The sequence below is a fragment of the Rhinoraja longicauda genome, chromosome 15 (genome assembly GCF_053455715.1).
Source record: "Rhinoraja longicauda isolate Sanriku21f chromosome 15, sRhiLon1.1, whole genome shotgun sequence".
Lineage (NCBI taxonomy): Eukaryota > Metazoa > Chordata > Chondrichthyes > Rajiformes > Arhynchobatidae > Rhinoraja > Rhinoraja longicauda.
In genome coordinates, this window is record NC_135967.1 from 30,183,252 (window position 1) to 30,202,212 (window position 18,961).

An 18,961-nucleotide genomic window follows, 5' to 3' on the forward strand; every position below is an offset into this window, starting at 1 on the left:
TATATCCACGCACACACATTATGTATAATATATACATATACATACACACACATACTCAAAAAACAAACAACAGTAGTGCAATAATAATAATAATAATAATATAATAATGTCTATTGAAGTTCAGAGCATATTTGAGGCTGTAGTGTTTAATAACCTGATGGCTGTAGGGACGAAGATGTTCCTGAACCTGGATGTTAAGAGTTTTCAGGCTCCTGTACCTTGTTCCCGATGGCAGGGGTGAAATGTGTGGCCAAGATGGTGTGGGTCTCTGATGATGCTGGCAGCCTTTTGGAGGCAGCGACTCCAATAAATCCCTTCGATGGTGGGGGGGTCAGAGCCAATGATGGACTGGGCAGTGTTCACAACTTTTTGCAGTCTTTTCAGCTCCCGGGCGTTTAAGTTGCTGAACCAGGCCATGATGCAACCAGTCAATGTACTCTCTACTGTACACTTGTAGAAGTTCAAGAGAATCCTCTCTGACATACTGAATCCCCGTAATCTTCTCAGGAAGTAGAAACGTTGATGTGCTTTATTTATAATTGCATCATTGTGCTGGGTCCAGGAAAGATCTTCAGAAATATGCACATCCAGAAATTTGACGTTTTTGACTCTCTCCACTATCATCCCGTTGATATAAACGGGATTGTAGGTCCTCATCTTTCCTCTTCCAAAGTACACAATCAGTTCATTGGCTTTACTGATGGTTGACATATAGATTGGGTGAACCAAATTGGCAGGGGTGCTGAGGAAGAGGATTTCTTGGAATGTTTGCGAGATGGTTTTCTAAACCAACATGTCGAGGAACCAACGAGAGAGCAGGCCATTCTAGACTGGGTATTGAGTAATGAGGAAGGGTTAGTTAGCAGTCTTGTTGTGCGAGGCCCCTTGGGCAAAAGTGACCATAATATGGTGGAGTTCTTCATTAGGATGGAGAGTGACAAAGTCAATTCAGAAACAACTGTTCTGAACTTAAAGAAAGGTAACTTTGAGGGTATGAGACGTGAATTGTCCAAGATATACTGGCAATTTATACTTAAAGGGTTGACGGTGGACATGCAATGGAAGGCATTTAAAGATTGCATGGATGAACTACAACAATTGTTCATCCCAGTTTGGCAAAAGAACAAACCAGGAAAGGTAGTGCATCCGTGGCTAACAAGGGAAATCAGGGATAGTATTAAAACAAAAGATGAAGCATATAAATTAGCCAGAAAAAGTATCATACCAGAGGACTGGGAGAAATTCAGAGTCCAGCAGAGGAGGACAAAGGGCTTAATTAGGAAAGGGAAAATAGATTATGAGAGAAAACTGTCAGGGAACATAAAAACTGACTACAAAAGCTTTTATAGATATGTGAAGAGAAAAAGACTAGTTAAGACAAATGTAGGTCCCTTGCAGTCGGAAACAGGTGAATTGATCATAGGGAACAAGGAGATGGCAGACCAATTGAACAACTACTTTGGTTCTGTCTTCACTAGGGAAGACGTAAACAATCTGCCGGAAATAGCAGGGGACCGGGGGTCTAACGAGATGGAGGAACTGAGGGTAATCCAGGTTAGTCGGGAAGTGGTGTTAGGTAAATTAAATGGATTAAAGGCCGATAAATCCCCAGGGCCAGATAGGCTGCATCCCAGAGTGCTTAAGGAAGTAGCCTCAGAAATAGTGGATGCATTAGTGAAAAATTTTCAAAACTCTTTAGATTCTGGAGTAGTTCCTGAGGATGACTTTCATATGAAGAAAGACTGGGTTTACACAGAAGGTAGTTGAGGCCAGTTCATTGGCTATATTTAAGAGGGAGTTAGATGTGGCCCTTGTGGCTAAAGGGATCAGGGGGTATGGAGAGAAGGCAGGTACAGGTTACTGAGCTGGATGATCGGCCATGATCATATTGAATGGCGGTGCAGGCTCGAAGGGTCGAATGGCCTACTCCTGCACCTATTTTCTATGTTTCTATGTTTCTATGTTACGACTGTGGCAAATTCATTCACGTCCATTGCAGAGTCCTAACCCTCACCCTAACCCACCTTTCTCAAACTCCATTCCAATTTCATACATATCACTCCCATTTAACAAAAAAATAGCTCAAAGGAAAACGTGGCTAGCTGATTCAGTCCCCTCATCCCAGACATCAATACAGTGACCATTTGTTGAAACTACTTAAAAGCAAGGTACAATCAAAATTGGGACTATACTTTTTAAAGCATAGATGAATGAGAGATGTCTTTGAAACACAAAATTCTCAAAGAGCTTGATGGGCTACATACTGGGAAGATGTTTCACCTGGCTGAAGAGCATTGAACCATAGGGTACAGAATAAAAAATAAGCCATGTGAGGCTTGAGTTGGGGAGAAATTTCTTCAGATGGTGGTGACATTTTGGAATTTTCAACCATTAAGGCTGAAATGTTGTGATCGCTTAAAACCTTTTTCAGCGAATTGAGAGAATCAAGGGATATGCGGACGGTACCAGAAAATGGCTAGTAGAAGATCAGCCATGACTATAATGAATTGCACAGAAGGCTGGAAGCACTGGATTGCCTACTCTATTTTTATTTCTTAAATGTTTATTTTTATTTTTTTAAGTACATATTAATTTCTATTTATATGCTTGTATATTTTTATGTTCTGAAAACTGGACATAATACTTTAGATGTGATTTTACTCAACACCTTATATGATTGCAATAAAATATTTTATTCTTTAACTTCATGTTTAACTTCATAGCTTTATGAAGGATATTATGATACCATTTGCACATCTAATCGCGATCTGTACCTTCATTGTGATTTTAGAATTTTAGAATCATTTTAGAATCAATTTTATTTTTCCGACAAAAATAAATGTGCATATCTCCTTCAATTATATTCCATATGCCATGCCTTTGCACACTTACTTACCCGGCCTATTATCTCCTTTTAAATACTAGGACTCCTTCATAGTTTATGCATCCATCCAAATTTCAACTGAAAACTTGAATACGTTATATTCAGTCCCCTGTATTATAAATGACAGATGCCCCAGTACTCTTTATGTTATATGTTTATAGAAATTACATTTTTATTACTATTCCAGATTTTCTGTCTGTTAGGCAATCTGCAATCCTTATTCATATACTTGGGATTGACTGCATCGCTGTACAAAGAGCAAACGCTTATTTGATGGGGTGAATACTCGCTTATTATGCCATGTGTGGTTTACACAAAATTAGAAGCAATTTGAACATCTGAATAAACTAAATCTACAAATTTTACATTACCAATTCCACTACTTATACCTTCTAAAAATTACAAGATTTGTAAAACATGATTTCAAAATCATAAAGTTATACTAACAGAATAGACAATAGACAATAGGTGCAGGAGGAGGCCATTCGGCTCTTTGAGCCAGCACCGCCATTCAATGTGATCATGGCTGATCATTCTCAATCAGTACCCCGTTCTTAGAAACATAGAAAATAGGTGCAGGAGTAGGCCATTCGGCCCTTCGAGCCTGCACCGCCATTCAATATGATCATGGCTGATCATCCAGCTCAGTAGCCTGTACCTGCCTTCTCTCCATACCCCCTGACTCCATCCTTAAGAGCTCTACCTAGCTCTCTCTTGAATGCATTCAGAGAATTGGCCTCCACTGCCTTCTGAGGCAGAGAATTCCACAGATTCACAACTCTGACTGAAAAAGTTTTTCCTCATCTCAGTTCTAAATGGCCTACCCCTTATTCTTAAACTGTGGCCCTTGTTCTGGACTCCCCCAACATTGGGAACATGTTTCCTGCCTCTAACGTGTCCAACCCCGTAATAATCTTATACGTTTCGATAAGATCTCCTCGCATCCTTCTAAATTCCCGTCGCTAGTCGCTCCAGTCTTTCAACATATGACAGTCCCGCCATTCCGGGAATTAACCTAGTAAACCTACGCTGCATGCCCTCAATAGCAAGAATATCCTTCCTCAAATTTGGAGACCAAAACTGCACACAGTACTCCAGGTGCGGTCTCACTAGGGCCCTGTACAACTGCAGAAATCCACAATGTGCTTAGGATTAGTGCTTTAACTACCAAAAAGAGACTGCAACATTTGTTGATATTTGGTTAACTAGCTTCTAGTTTCCATTTTTTTCTCTCATTGCTTTCTCGTATGTCAGTTCCATTTGCTGCCTTCTAATTCACGAGGACCAAATAAATCTAAGTCTCATCAGTTCTAGAATATCAAAATAAATCCATTATCTCTATGTACTTTGATCATAGAAGTCAGCTTTAATGCTCCTTATTTCCTTTAGTGCCATTTCTTTATTAATACTAGTTTCTCATTCCACTGGGCTCTTGATTCCCCACAATTTCTAGAAAGTTTGTATTTTCTAACATGACCGACACCAAAGTATTTAAAATTTTTATTCTTTTTTCTATTTCACTGTAATATTTGCTCTCCCTGATTGCAAAGGAGTCGATATACTTTTAGTAATCACTATTATTTGAATATCTTGTAGAAGTTTTTACAACTTGCTTTTATCAACACTGCTATCTTTCTATGAAATACCTGGATTTCTTCGGACTTGTTTGTGATCGCTGCAAATGCAGATGTATGCATTCCCCTTAACCCTATGCATCATTGTACTATGACAAGGTTACAAGATTAATGGTTATGCCACAAGATTAATGGTTACTAGTTACTGAAATATTTTGTACTGAATCTTGCTAGAATTGGTTCGCTATGCATTTTGAAGGATGTTACATTTGATTAATCACAGAAGCTGCAAATTTATAATTACAGTAAAAAGAAATACACTACACTCAAGTTCTGCTTTTAAAGATTTCACAAACAATACAATAAAGTCTTTATAATATTAATTGTCCTTGTTTGCATCTGAGGAATGTATTATTACTGCTCCAAATTTAAAAAAGGAGAAAGCTCATTACATTCTTTTGCACTAAAATGTAATGCTGTAGGTTTATTGCTTTAAATTTTCTGTGCAGTACCCAGCTTGCAGATTTGTAATGGGACTATTGCTGATCTGTCATATTTAGAAGGATATATGTTTTGAGTATGCAAAGTGATTTGATGGTGCCTTCATGTTTATGCAAAAACCATTTGACAGTGGAAAAGAGCATCTCAACAGTAACCAATGTTACGTCTTCAATTTGTGCAGAAAATATAACATTTAGCATCAATAATGACTCAAACCCGCACATCGCATGTAAAATTTAAAGGAATCAGCAAATGCTTGCTGGTTTGTTTGTAATTGGGTTAGATGAGTAGATGTTCTGATTCTCATTACTGTTCCTGAAGCCAAGACAGAGTCAATAGAGAAATTATATTTTTGTCCATTTTTCCACATTTCAGGCCAATCCTGTTTCTGCTAAAGTGACAGTTTGGTGATAGTTTCTCTCAATCTTCAGTACCATCAAAAGAATGAGATTTGGCTGGGAGTGCATGGAAACTTGTAGAGGCGAGGATAGTTGATGGAGGATTAACAGGTGATGGTCCCTTCATACTGAGCATTGTCACAACAGCTTTTTCAATTGCACCTCAACAATTGGATGAACAACTGAATAGACAGAATTGCTGTGGAAGTGTGGCGCAGTTACAGACCAGGTGAAGAAAAGTCACATTGCCGGAGGCAGCGAAGGTCATGGTGGTATTATTGCTGTTCCTTACCTCCTTCCCCCGGGGTAGGATACATCACAGTATTTTTAATTTGCAACATATCGTCCCATCATTCTCTACTCAAGGAAAAGTGAAATTCATCTTGATAGGGAGCAATAGTAGGTAGAGCAAGGATTTTCAAATACAGGTTTCACGTGTTGCAGGTTACCTCTGATCATCACCCGAGAAATCAACATTTGCCTTGCAATATTTGCAACCAGAAGGGAGTTCAATCTCTGAGTATGTAACAGCATTTTTGACATTCAGTGCCAGCAAACCTAATCAAAAGTGACTAACTGAAAATAAGGCTGTCCTTTCACAACCTAGTTCTTGGCTGCTCTGAGGCTTACCACTAGAGCAGAATGTCCTGACATGAGAGCCTTGCCACCATCTTCAATATCATTCCCTCAGTCCCTTTCAACTTTCTAAAACAGTGATGTTGCTGCCAAGAACATTCTGGCAGGGCCTTGTAACACTCAATGCAGCTAATCTTCAAATCCATGAATGATAACGTATGCCTCACAACCTGCTAATAATGTGGGATCAGCTTTTGCCAGCAGCTGTTGAAGAGGAGAAAAAGAACCAACATTCAGCACTAGGTCAAATAGATGGATTTGTGCATGTGATCGCAATACATTTTCTACCTCAAGCTAACTAAACAAGTGGTGTTTGATATCCTAGATCATAGAAGCCCTTCATATTTTATAAATTTAGCTGAGAAAAGTTCACTTTAATTGTGATTTTCTGCTTAGTTTAGTTTAGAGATACTGCGCGAAAACAGGACCTTCGGACCACCAAGTCCGCACCAACCAGCGATCCCCGCACATTAGCACTATTCTGCACACATAGGACAATTTACACTTATACCAAGCCAATTAACCTACAAACCTTTGGAGTATGGGAGGAAACCAAAGATCTCAGAGAAAACCCACGCAGGTCACAGGGGGAATGTACAAACTCTGTACAGACAGCACCCATAGTCGGGATCGAACCTGGGTCTCCGGTGCTGCAAGGCAGCAACTCTACCGCTGCATTGTTGAAAGAGTTGCTTAACATCTCTATTTGAACAAATCAAACCCCTTTTAATGCAATGATATGAAAGATGCATGTACTTTCACAGTAGAAAGATGCGCACAATTCAGCAGTCAATTCAACAACCTAAAGTATTAGCCAAACAAATAAGTTCTTATTACAACCAAACAACAGATTTAGAGCATTTTACTCTAAAAACAACTTCCAATCTGAAAAGAGTGTTTGTCTAATTTGTTCCGTGCCTTACATTTCTGGTTGCATAAAGATAACAAAATTATCTTTGTAGAGTTGCATTTTCATCTCCTAATGTATTGACTTTTTTTACATAATATGTATTTATGATTATTGAGAAAATAACATTCTTTCGGGTCATAGCATGGTTATAACATATTCTTCACTTGCCTCCTCATAAATCCAAACTTCTAACTCAGATCACAGAATAATTAAACTCCATACGAGTGTTCCTTGATTTCTGAAAGGATTATGTTTCGTTAGGTAAACATGCATGACTTGAAAAGCCTGGCCTAAAGGCATAATGGGTATTTTGATACAGTATATTCCCATTGGTCGAAAGTGGTATGCAGATTCATATATCATGGACGTGTACCCTGAAGAGTACACAATGTTAAAGTGAAAACTTAGAAAACAACCAGAAAAACTAAATTGAGAAACACCTGTAGCTTTTCAACAATAATCGCTCGATGATTAAAATTAGATATAACTTTCATTGGAACAAGAAAGCAGGAATCTTGGAAATAAAGAATAGATGCAACTAATTTTGCACGATAAGCCAGCTGGATGAACACCGATACAAGTGAAGAGACTCAGAAACTGTTGTAAATAATCACCAGTCAATCAGCATTTGTAGACTGTTTGTCCTTCTACTTTTGTTATTTTAAGTACGTGTTAAAGTGTATGTTTTAGCATTCCTTGGTTTGTTTCATGTGGGGGGTGGGGGGGGTGGGGGAAACCTTTTTTAATCTCTTACCTTAACGGAGATGCGATTTTGATCCGTATCATATCTCCGTCCCCATTGTGGCCTAACATCATGGAGTGGCGCAGCCTTTCCTGGAGACTGACCTGGCGCTTCAACCGCGGGCACGGCGCAGACTTACCATCGTAGAGCTTGCGATCCCTTTGCTGGGGAGCTCCAACCGCAGGCCTGAGGACTTTAACATCGTGGAGCCCGCAGTCCCTGGTTAAAGATCAATTCGGGAGCTCCAAGCCGTGGAGAGTTTCAACCCTCTCGACGAGGGAGTTTCGATCACCCCGACGCGAGGGCTTTGGATCGCCGGCGGCGGGAGCTTTGGTGGCCCCGACCGTGGGAGAATAAAGAGGGAGAAGATTGGACATTATTATCTTCCATCACAATGAGGAATGTGGGGAGCCACTGTGGTGGAGGTTTATGTTAATTTTTATTTTATGTGGCTGTGTGTGTTGTTGCTTTTCACTTAGTATGGCTGTATGGAAACTCAAATTTCACTGTAACTTAATTGGTACATGTAACAATAAACTGACCTTGAAACCTTGAGTTAACAGATCTGCTAAGACCTGAAACATTAACTCATTTTGTCTTGCATTCCACACATTGTATTTCTGTTTTCTTGTGTTTAAAGAGACAGCATGTCAATGAATAGTCTAATTTCTAAATATATACTGTGGAAATTACCATGGCCGGGTATGGCAAATCCACAAAAAGGATTGCAAAAGTCTGTAGTTGCATCAATAGATGGAAACAAGTTGTAAAAGCTTATCCAAGATATTAAAATAATAGTGATTACTAAAAATATATCGACTCCTTTGCAATCAGAAAAAGCAAATGGGCACATGCCACCATCAAATGATGTGCTGCCTCAAGAAGGTAACATCTATCATCAAGGATCCCACCATTGGGTAAAACCCTCTTCTCACTGCTGCCATCAGGTAGAAGCTTGAAATCCAACATCAGGTTCAGAAACAACTACTTTTCTACAACCTTCAGGTTCTTGAACCAAACTGCACAACCTTAGTCCTACCTCGGCAATGGACACTGCAGACCACCTTATGTATTACCATGGCCTTGATTTCTAATTGCATTTTGCACTAATGTATTCTTTTTTGCAGTCTTTCCCTTTTCACTATCTTGTAGAATTTATGTTTTTGTGCGTTGACTATCTTGTGATGCTGTTGCAAGCACCATTTTCATTGTACCAGTACCTCACCTTTCCCATGCATCTATATACTGAAACTCTCATTTGTTTGTTTGTTTGTTCCTGAACTACAGGCAAAACAGTACACGATAGCGCGACAATTTTAGTGGTACACGATAGTGTCGGCCCTTTGATGCTTATGGAAGAAGTTTAAATGAAATCGGTGTTATATTTTTAAAGTTATTCACATTTTTAAGTTTAAATCTATCCCCTAGGGAGGGAGAGAAAGATAAGGTGAGGTTGAGGGGGATGGAGTGGGGGGGGGGGGGGGGGGGGGGGGAGGAAGGGGGGAGGGAGAGGGTGTTGCACCAATGCAGGAGAGGTTTGGGCCCAATGGGTCCAATTGGTCTAGTAGGACAATAAATTTGACTTGACCACTGTCTTGAATACTATTTTGTATTTATAAGATTATGACCTTGGGCTAAAAGTCATGTCTTCAAAGCAATGCTAAACTGCTAATCTTTTTTAAGGCTGCCTGACAGTAATATATTCTATTTATTTATTTATTTATTTTTCCAGTCAATACAACAGATTGACCATACAGTTGTGAAAGTTAAATAGTACAAAATCATTATATCAAAAATAAAACAATATAATCACACATATTCTCTGACCGAAAAAAAAGGTGTAGGCAGAAGCCAAAGCTTATTGTGCCTACCCTTAACACTTAACAAAGCATTACCCCAACTAGCCAAAATAGCAGTGAAACAACAAAATATAATTTAAAAAACACAACATCATAAGTCAGAAGCAGATAAACAACATAGAAAGAAACACAATTATAATCAAGAAACATCATGTCTGTCATTTCTCAGTGTGGTCACATATTTTCGATCTTTCAAATATAATATTTTTGAACTTTCTTGAATTTACACATATTACTACACTCTTTTAATTCATCGTTGCAACTATTCCATAAATTAACCCCTTTAACAGTCACACATCTGTTTTTCAGATTTGTCCTTACCCTCTTTTTTTCCTCTGCGGACACCTGCTCTCCCTCACTGAAAACAAACCTTGGATACAAGCCAGGAAGTGTTCTTTTTGCTCTAAACATTATTTGTAGAATAAAGTCTACTAAATCCATAATGTATTCTAACCCACACAAGGCCCAAAACTGATGGAACAAAACATTTGAACTATAGATTAGTTTGGTCAAGATCATAAGATCATAAGTGATAGGAACAAAGTAGGCCATTCGGCCCATCAAGTCCACTCCGCCATTCAATCATGGCTGATCTATCTCTCCCTCCAAACCCCATTCTCCTGCCTGCTCCCCATCGCCACTGACACCTGTACTAATCAAGAATCTATCTATCTCTGCCTTAAATATATCCAATGACGGCCTCCACAGCCTTATGTGGCAAAGAATTTTACAGATTCACCACCCTCTGACTAAAGAAATTCCTCATCTTCCTAAAAGAATGTCCTTTAATGCTGAGGCTATGACCTCGAGTCCTAGACTCTCCCATTAGTGGAAACATCCTCTCCACATCCACTCTATCCAAGCCTTTCACTATTCTGTGCATTTTAATGAGGTCCCCCCTCATTCATCTAAACTCCAGCGAATATAGGCCCAGTGTTGTCAAACACTCATCATGTAGTAACCAACTCATTCCTGGGATCATTCTTGTAAACCTCCTCTGGGCCCTCTCCAGAGTCAGCACATCCTTCCCAAGATGTGGTGCCCAAAATTGCTCACAATATTCCAAATGCTGCCTGACCAGCGCCTTTATAGAGCCTCAGCATTACATACCTGATTTTGTATACAAGCCCTCTCGAAATAAATGCTAGCATTGCATTTGCATTCTTTTGACAAGGGATGGCTAGAGAGACAATCAAAGTGGGGTAGGGTAAAGGAACAATCATGATGGCAGGGGTGAATGGGTATGATATATTGCACAAGGGCAACATTCAATCACATTGGTAAGGAAGGAGACAGTTGCAGCGTGAGAGGTAATGAATGAAAATATTGAGGTAGGATAGTAAGCCGTTGTGATTAAGGTACGGCCACCATGACCATACCAGATCCCTTCAATTATCCACTCACAAACGCTGGTTATCAGCACAACACTGTTGAAGTGACATGCAAGGGGCAGCGGAGTTTTTGAAACAGTGGGGCTGTCTTTGTGGAGTGACAATATGGGTTTCCTCTAGGTGTTCCGGTTTCTTTTCACATCCCCAGAATGTGCTCATGTGTAGAGCATCTGGTTACTGTAAATTATACCTGTTGGGGTGACGGGTGAGAGAAGCAGAGGTGTGTTATTGCGCAAGTGAGATTATAGATTGCAGGGAAACAAAGAGGGATGATGGGATTGCTTTGAGTGTGTGCATGGATTTCATGAGAATAACTTTCTATGCCATAACGAAATATACATTTGAAAATGGACACGGCATGCACATTCGCAGTGTATGCACAGATAGCTAGGTACAGAAGTCTGGCAACTGAATAGACCACCAAGTCACCAAGTTCAGATGGCATAAAGGCGACCTTGCCAGCAATTCCCCTAACTTCAGTTCCCCCAATCTAACTTCTGTTCCCCCAATCTAGAATCTTTCTTTATAAACGTGCAGGTACAGAATGCAGTGAGGAAAGCTAATGGTATGTTGGCCTTCATAACGAGAGGATTTGAGGACATGAGCAAAGAAGTCCTTCTGCAGTTGTATAGGGCCCTGGTCCTATACCACATCTGGAGTATTGTGTGCAGTTTTGGTCTCCTAATTTGAGGAAGGACGTCCTTGCTATTGAGGCAGTGCAACGTAGGTTCACAAGGTTAATTCCTGGGATGGAGGGACTGTCATATGAGGAAAGATTGGAAAGACTGGGCTTGTATTCACTGGAGTTTAGAAGGATGAGAGGGGATCTTATAGAGACGTATAAAAATATAAAAGGACTAGACAAGCTAGATGCAGGAAAAATGTTCCCAATGTTGGGGGTGTCCAGAACCAGGGGACACAGTCTAAGAATAAAGGGGAGGCCATTTAAAACTGAGGTGAGAAGAAAGTTTTTCACCCAGGTAGTTGTGAATTTGTGGAATTCTCTACCACAGACGGCAGTGGAGGCCAATTCACTGGATGAATTTAAAAGAGAGTTAGATAGAGCTCTAGGGGCTAGTGGAATCAAGGGATATGGGGAGAAGGCAGGCACAGGTTATTGATTGTAGATGATCAGCCATCAGACCTCCCAACATTTCCTAATTTCATTGAAGACATACTTGCTCCAGTGGTCTTCAACAGCAAATCACTACGGTCTGTGTCCCCCCATTCCCCTCCCCCACCCACTTCCACTATACCCCCACCCCTCCCCCTTACCCCCCCCCCCCTTTCCCAGCACCTCCACTCCCCCTCCTCCCCCACCCCTACCCTCCCCCTCCATTCCTCTGCCCCCCCACCCCCCCGACCCACACTCCCCCCCGACCCCCACTCTCCCCAAACCCCCACCCCATCCCCTCTCAATATCAACGGGCCTCACGCTACGCAGCGAGGCCGGGGCAGCAACGAGGCGAGGCCTGGCCAGTGGCTAGGCGAGGACGGGCCAGTGGCGAGGCGAGGACGGGCCAGCGGTGAGCGGCGAGGCCGGGCCAGCGGCGAGGCGAGGACGGGCCAGCGGCGAGGCGAGGACGGGCCAGCGGTGAGCGGCGAGGCCGGGCCAGCGGCGAGGCGAGGCCGGGCCAGCGGCGAGGCGAGGACGGGCCAGCGGCGAGGCGAGGCCGGGCCAGCGGCGAGGCGAGGCCGGGCCAGCGGCGAGGCGAGGCCGGGCCAGCGGCGAGGCGAGGCCGGGCCAGCGGCGAGGCGAGGCCGGGCCAGCGGCGAGGCGAGGCCGGGCCAGCGGCGAGGCGAGGCCGGGCCAGCGGTGAGCAGCGAGGCCGGGCCAGCGGCGAAGCGAGGCCGGGCCAGCGGCGAGGCGAGGACGGGCCAGCGGCGAGGCGAGGACGGGCCAGCGGCGAGGCGAGGACGGGCCAGCGGCGAGGCGAGGACGGGCCAGCGGCGAGGCGAGGACGGGCCAGCGGCGAGGCGAGGCCGGGCCAGCGGCGAGGCGAGGCCGGGCAAGCGGCGAGGCGAGGCCGGGCCAGCGGCGAGGCGAGGACGGGCCAGCGGCGAGGCGAAGACGGGCCAGCGGCGAGGCGAGGACGGGCCAGCGGCGAGGCGAGGACGGGCCAGCGGCGAGGCGAGGACGGGCCAGCAGCGAGGCGAGGACGGGCCAGCGGCGAGGCGATGACGGGCCAGCGGCGAGGCGAGGACGGGCCAGCGGCGAGGCGAGGCCGGGCCAGCGGCGAGGCGAGGATGGGCCAGCGGCGAGGCGAGGCCGGGCCAGCGGCGAGGCCGGGCTAGCGGTGAGCAGCGAGGCGAGGCGAGCGGAGGGGCGGGGCGAGGGGCAGGGCAAGGCATGTGTTTTGCAGAAAAATGTGAGGCGAAATCGGAATGGCGGAAATTAAATACGAAAGATTAAACTTTCTGCCAAATTCGGATGGGTTGGGAGGTCTGAGCCATGATCACAATGAATGGTGGAGCTGGCTCGAAGGGCCAAATGGCCTCCTCCTGCACCTATTTTCTATGTTTCTATGTTTCTAAACTGCAAACTCTTTTATTCTCCAAGGGAATTTACCTCTTTCATTCTCACTGGAGTTTACATCCCCTCCCCAAGCCTGCAAACGTGAGGTGCAAACTCAACTTGCTGACCAGGTATTGAGGGTAGAGAGTGATTTCCCGGACTCCATGATCATTGTTTTGGGGGACTTTAACAAGGCTAACCTCAGTCGTGAGCTCCCAAAGTGCAGACCTCATGTTACCTGGGTCACCAGAGGGGAGAGAACACTTGATCACTGTTACACTTCAATCAAGAACGCATATCGCTCTGTTCCCCGGGCGGCTCTGGGTCTCTCTAAGGTTTAGTTCACCTTATTCCGACCTAAAGGCAGAAACTAAAATCTGCTAAGCCTGTGGTCAGAACAACGAAAAGGTGGACAAGCGAGGGCATTGAAAAATTACAGACCTATTTTGACTGCACTGATTGGAATGTGTTCAGGGAAGCAATCACAAGCCTCGATGAGTACACAGACATTGTAACATCTTATGTCAGCTTTTGCGAGGACAGTTGCATTCCCACTAAAACCCGGATCTGGTTCAACAACGACAAACCCTGGTTCACAGCAGAACTCAAGACAGATCTCCAGTCCAAAGATGAGGCCTACAGGAGCGGGGATGCAGACAATAGACAATAGACAATAGGTGCAGGAGGAGGCCATTCGGCCCTTCGAGCCAGCACCGCCATTCAATGTGATCATGGCTGATCATTCTCAATCAGTACCCCGTTCCTGCCTTCTCCCCATACCCCCTGACTCCGCTATCCTTAAGAGCTCTATCTAGCTCTCTCTTGAATGCATTCAGAGAATTGGCCTCCACTGCCTTCTGAGGCAGAGAATTCTACAGATTCACAACTCTCTGATTCTCAACTCTCCTATCACTTATTAACTTACAACTCTCTGACTGAAAAAGTTTTTCCTCATCTCAGTTCTAAATGGCCTACCCCTTATTCTTAAACTGTGGCCCCTTGTTCTGGACTCCCCCAACATTGGGAACATGTTTCCTGCCTCTAACGTGTCCAACCCCTTAATAATCTTATACGTTTCGATAAGATCTCCTCTCATCCTTCTAAATTCCAGTGTATACAAGCCTAGTCGCTCCAGTCTTTCAACATATGACAGTCCCGCCATTCCGGGAATTAACCTAGTAAACCTACGCTGCACGCCCTCTACAGGCAGGCCAAGTACAAGCTGAGAAGAGGAATCAGAGCTACCAAGGAATGGTACTCTGAGAAGCTGAGGAGCAAGTTCTCTTCTTCAGTTTGGAAGGGCTTGCAAGAAATCACCAGCTACAAGAGGAAAACCCCCTGCTCCTTGTACAATCGTCAGCTGACCAACGACCTGAATGAGTTCTACTGCAGGTTCGAGAAACAGAAACATAACCCTGGGACCCCGTTCCCCCCTCCCCCAATCATCACTTCACACCTACTCACAGCCTGACTCCAGTCTGCAAAGACTGGGCCCTCGTCCACTACACACCCCCTCCTTGCTGCACAACATCAGTCTGGCCACTTGATCTCCAACAATAGAAATTGAGGAGGTGGAGAGGCTATTCAGAAAACAGAAAAGCCGGAAATCACCAGGACCGGACAATGTTTCCCCCTCTACCCTCAAGCTCTGTGCCAAACAACTGGCACCGGTCAGTATACACAGACATTTTCAACCAATCCCTGCAAACTTGTACTGTCTCTGCCTGCTTCAAAGTCTCCACTATTGTCCCTGTACCCGAAAAGACAAGGATTACAGGTCTTAATGACTACAGGCCTGTTGCAATGACGTCTGGAGTCATGAAGACCTTTGAAAGACGTGCTGGCCCAGCTGAAAAACATCACATACCCCCTGCTGGACCCTCTGCAGTTTGCATACACGGCCAATAGATCGGTGGATAACGCAGTCAACCTAGGCCTACACTTCATCCTCCAGCACCTAGACCGCCAAGGGGACCTATGCAAGGATTTTGTTTGTGGACTTTAGCTCTGCATTTAACACCATTGTGCCAGAGCTACTACACTCCAAACTCTCCCGGTTGACTGCACCTGAACCCCTCTGTCAGTGGATAATCAACTTCCTGACAGACAGGAAGAAGCATGTGAGGCTGTGAAAACACATCTCGGACCCGCAGACCCTCAACATAGGAGCACCGCAAGGCTGCGTACTCTCCCCTCTCCTTTACTCTCTCTACACCAACGACTGCACCTCCACAGACTCCTCTGTCAAGCTTCTCAAGTTTGCGGATGGCATAACCCTGATTGGACTGATCCAGGATGAGGAGGAATCTGCCTACAGACAGGAAGTGAAACAGCTGGCATCCTGGTGCCTTCATAACAACCTGGAGCTCAATACTCTTAAGACAGTGGAACTGATTGTAGACTTTAGGAGAGCTCCCCCTCCCCTCCCCTCACTCACCATCAATAACACCTGTCACATGTGTCTTCTTCTTCTTCTTCTTGCGTTTGAGGCAGCAGAAATCATGTAACGCCCTCCAGGCGCTGTAGCCAGTGCAATATGCTATTGTCAAGGGCCGTGAGATCTACCCCTCCACCAGGAGGACGGAGGACAGCGCAGTCGAAAATGACGTGCTGCGCTGTTTGCTGATCTGCTCCACACACGCAGGCTGCTGATGGACGCAACCCCCAACGATGCATGTTGGCATTGAACCGGCCGACCCCTGTGCGAAGCCGGTTCAGGGCGACCCACTCTTTGCGGGGCATGTCCGAGCCGGGTGGGGCTGTGGTGTTCAGTGCGACAGTGAATTGAGGAGGTCGCGATGTCTGTTCCCAGCTGGTTCTCCATGCTCCTAGTATGTTGAAACCGGAGCCACAGAGGGTCGCTACATGACGGGAGAAAGGGTGACGAGATGACAGGCGTTGAGGTCCCAGTTGCTGTGAATCCTGGGCGAGGTGGTGCAAAGGATGTTTGGCGTCCGATGGGGCCTTGCACACCAGCCTATGAGTGAAGAACTCTCTGCGAAGCTTGGCGGGTGCGATACCCGCGAGCACCGGCAGGAGATCCGTCGGAGTAGGGCGTAGGCAGCCAGTGATGATCCGCATGGTGTCGTTGAGGGTGGCTTCTAGCTTGCTGGTATGAGCGCTGTGGCACCATGCTGGGGCGGCGTACTCAGCGGCGCTGTACACAAGTGGAAGAGCACTTGTTCGAAGAGTAGATGTCCTGGCGCCCCATGACGATCCGGCCAAGCAACGCAGGAGGTTGTTCCGTGCCGAGACTTTAGCACGGAGAGCTTCAAGGTGTTGCTTGTAGGTCAGCTGCCGATCTAGTTTCACCCCGAGGTATGTAGGAAATGGGTTGTAGGGTAGGGGTGACCCATTGAGGGTGACAGTTAGCTGGCGTTGAGCTTCCTTGTTGTTCAGGTGAAAGGCTATTGTGGTGGTTTTTGCCATACTCAGTTTTAGTCTCCGGGTCTTAAGGTAGCCGGCAACAAGTTCCATATCCGCCGAGAACACATCCTCCACATTTGACCAGCTCTTGTCCGAGTGCAGTAGGGCCAAGTCATCTGCGTATCCATACTGGCGCGAGGTCGTGCGTGGCAGATCGCTGATATAGAGATTAAAGAGCATGGGAGCCTTGGGGAACTCCAATCCTTAGGCGTCGCAGTCGGCTAGATTGTCCGTCGCTGGTCTGGAGTACAAAACTACGGTTGGCAAGGACTCTCACAACTGTGGAGTCATTTAAGTTCCTTGGAACCATCATCTCCAAGGACCTTAAATGGCGGGCCACCATTGACTCCATAGTCAAAAAGACCCAACAGAGGATGTACTTCTTGTGGCAGCTGAGGAAACATAATCTGCCGCAGGCAATGATGGTCCAATTCTATACTGCCATCGTAGAGTCTGTCCTTCTCCAACATGATCTGCTTTGGTTCAACCCACCAAGCACGACATCCGGAGGCTGCAATGAATCGTTCGATCAGCTGAGCAGGTTGTTGGCTACAACCTTCCCCCCATTGATGAACTGTACATTGCAAGGGCCAGGAAGCGAGCGGGCAAGATCATCTCTGACCCCTCTCACAACCTGGCCACAAACTCTTTGAAGCACTTCCCTCTGGAAGGCGACTCCGGACTGTCAAAGCAGCCACAGCCAGACATAAAAACAGCTTTTTTTCCGCGAGTAGTAGCTCTACTCAATAACCAAAAGCTTGTAGTCTCTTTTTGCTCTGGTTTATTTCACCTACATGTTTAAATGGTAATGTTGTATTCTTAATGTTTTATGCTTTATTCTTAATTGTTTACTGTATGTTCATGTTGTTACTTGCGAGTGGAGCACCAAGGCACATTCTTGTATGTATGCATACTTGGCCAATAAACTTTCATTCATTCATCAAAGAGTTAAAAAAAATCATAGAGCTTTCTGTTCTTGAAGAGTATTAATGACAAGTGCACACCCTGTCAAACTCAATACGTGGAAGACCTTCCTTCAATAGAAAGAATCATTGCCTTTGCCCTTAATGCAAAATAATTTTAAATGACATTCCATGCGTGTAGAAAAAAAAGTATATTTTTTCTCTTCATTGTTAATTGGCGACAATGTCAGAAAGATTGCTCATAGCTGCCAATTTTTGTAGGTTTTTTAAAAATCCTTTATAGAACCAAAACAGCTTTTTCCCCGACATAATTTACACAATGACACAGGATGATTATTGGAAATAAAAGATTATGAAAAAATGCCAGTTACACAAATGCAGAAAACAGCAGAAATGCTATAAATTCCCCACATCCCTTTAAACTTGTTTCACTGTCCTAAACATGGTGTTATATAATCAGTTTAAATATTTCAAATTTCACAAAGTTAAGGATTAGTTTAAAAAGACAGCATTTGCATGAACAAAACTGATATTTCAATTAAGTAGTAAATCTATATTTTAAATAATTATGAAGATCTCTGGAGAATTTAAGAAACTATTAAGTTTAAATACCATCACATACTTTCGCTCAATGCTTGTAAACTTTCAAATTTATGTGATGAATAAAATAATTAAACGCACTTGAACAAACATACAAGATCACCCAAGTTATATGTTCCAGTTTTCCACTTCTTTTATACAGGTTAGAAGTATTATTATTCTCTGATGCCTTTCTCTATTGATTGCACACTCATACAACATACAAGTCATTATCAGCGTGCTGTTTGAATATAGAAGGCTCCAGGGTCTTGAAGTACATAGTTTCAATGCAGAACATTAATCAAAACCTGGAACATCACATAATTTTATTTCCTCTTTTCAGCCAATGAGGATGAAATCGATGTTAATGTCTGAATTACTGTCCTGGCTGTAATCACTTAAGTCAGCATTCGCTTAGTTTCAAATGCTATTCTTGCGAATCTGTTTAATTTAGTTATTCACTGAATGAAGTTTCTATGCATTTGTCTTTCTGGAGGACCAAATTTCCCCTTTAAAAATTATGCACCCCCATAACCTAAATTGCTGGGTATTTAAAATAGCACACATGCACACAGACATACATAATCACACCCATTCTCTGGATTATCAAATATTTACATCAG

The 18,961-nt window shown here is 44.2% G+C and overlaps 1 protein-coding gene across 8 annotated transcripts in view; it reads right to left on the reverse strand.

Annotated features, from left to right (window-relative positions):
• LOC144600609 (BCL-6 corepressor-like protein 1) overlaps positions 1–18,961 on the reverse strand; it is a 185,991-nt gene that overhangs the window by 60,316 nt on the left and 106,714 nt on the right. The window lies entirely within an intron of this gene.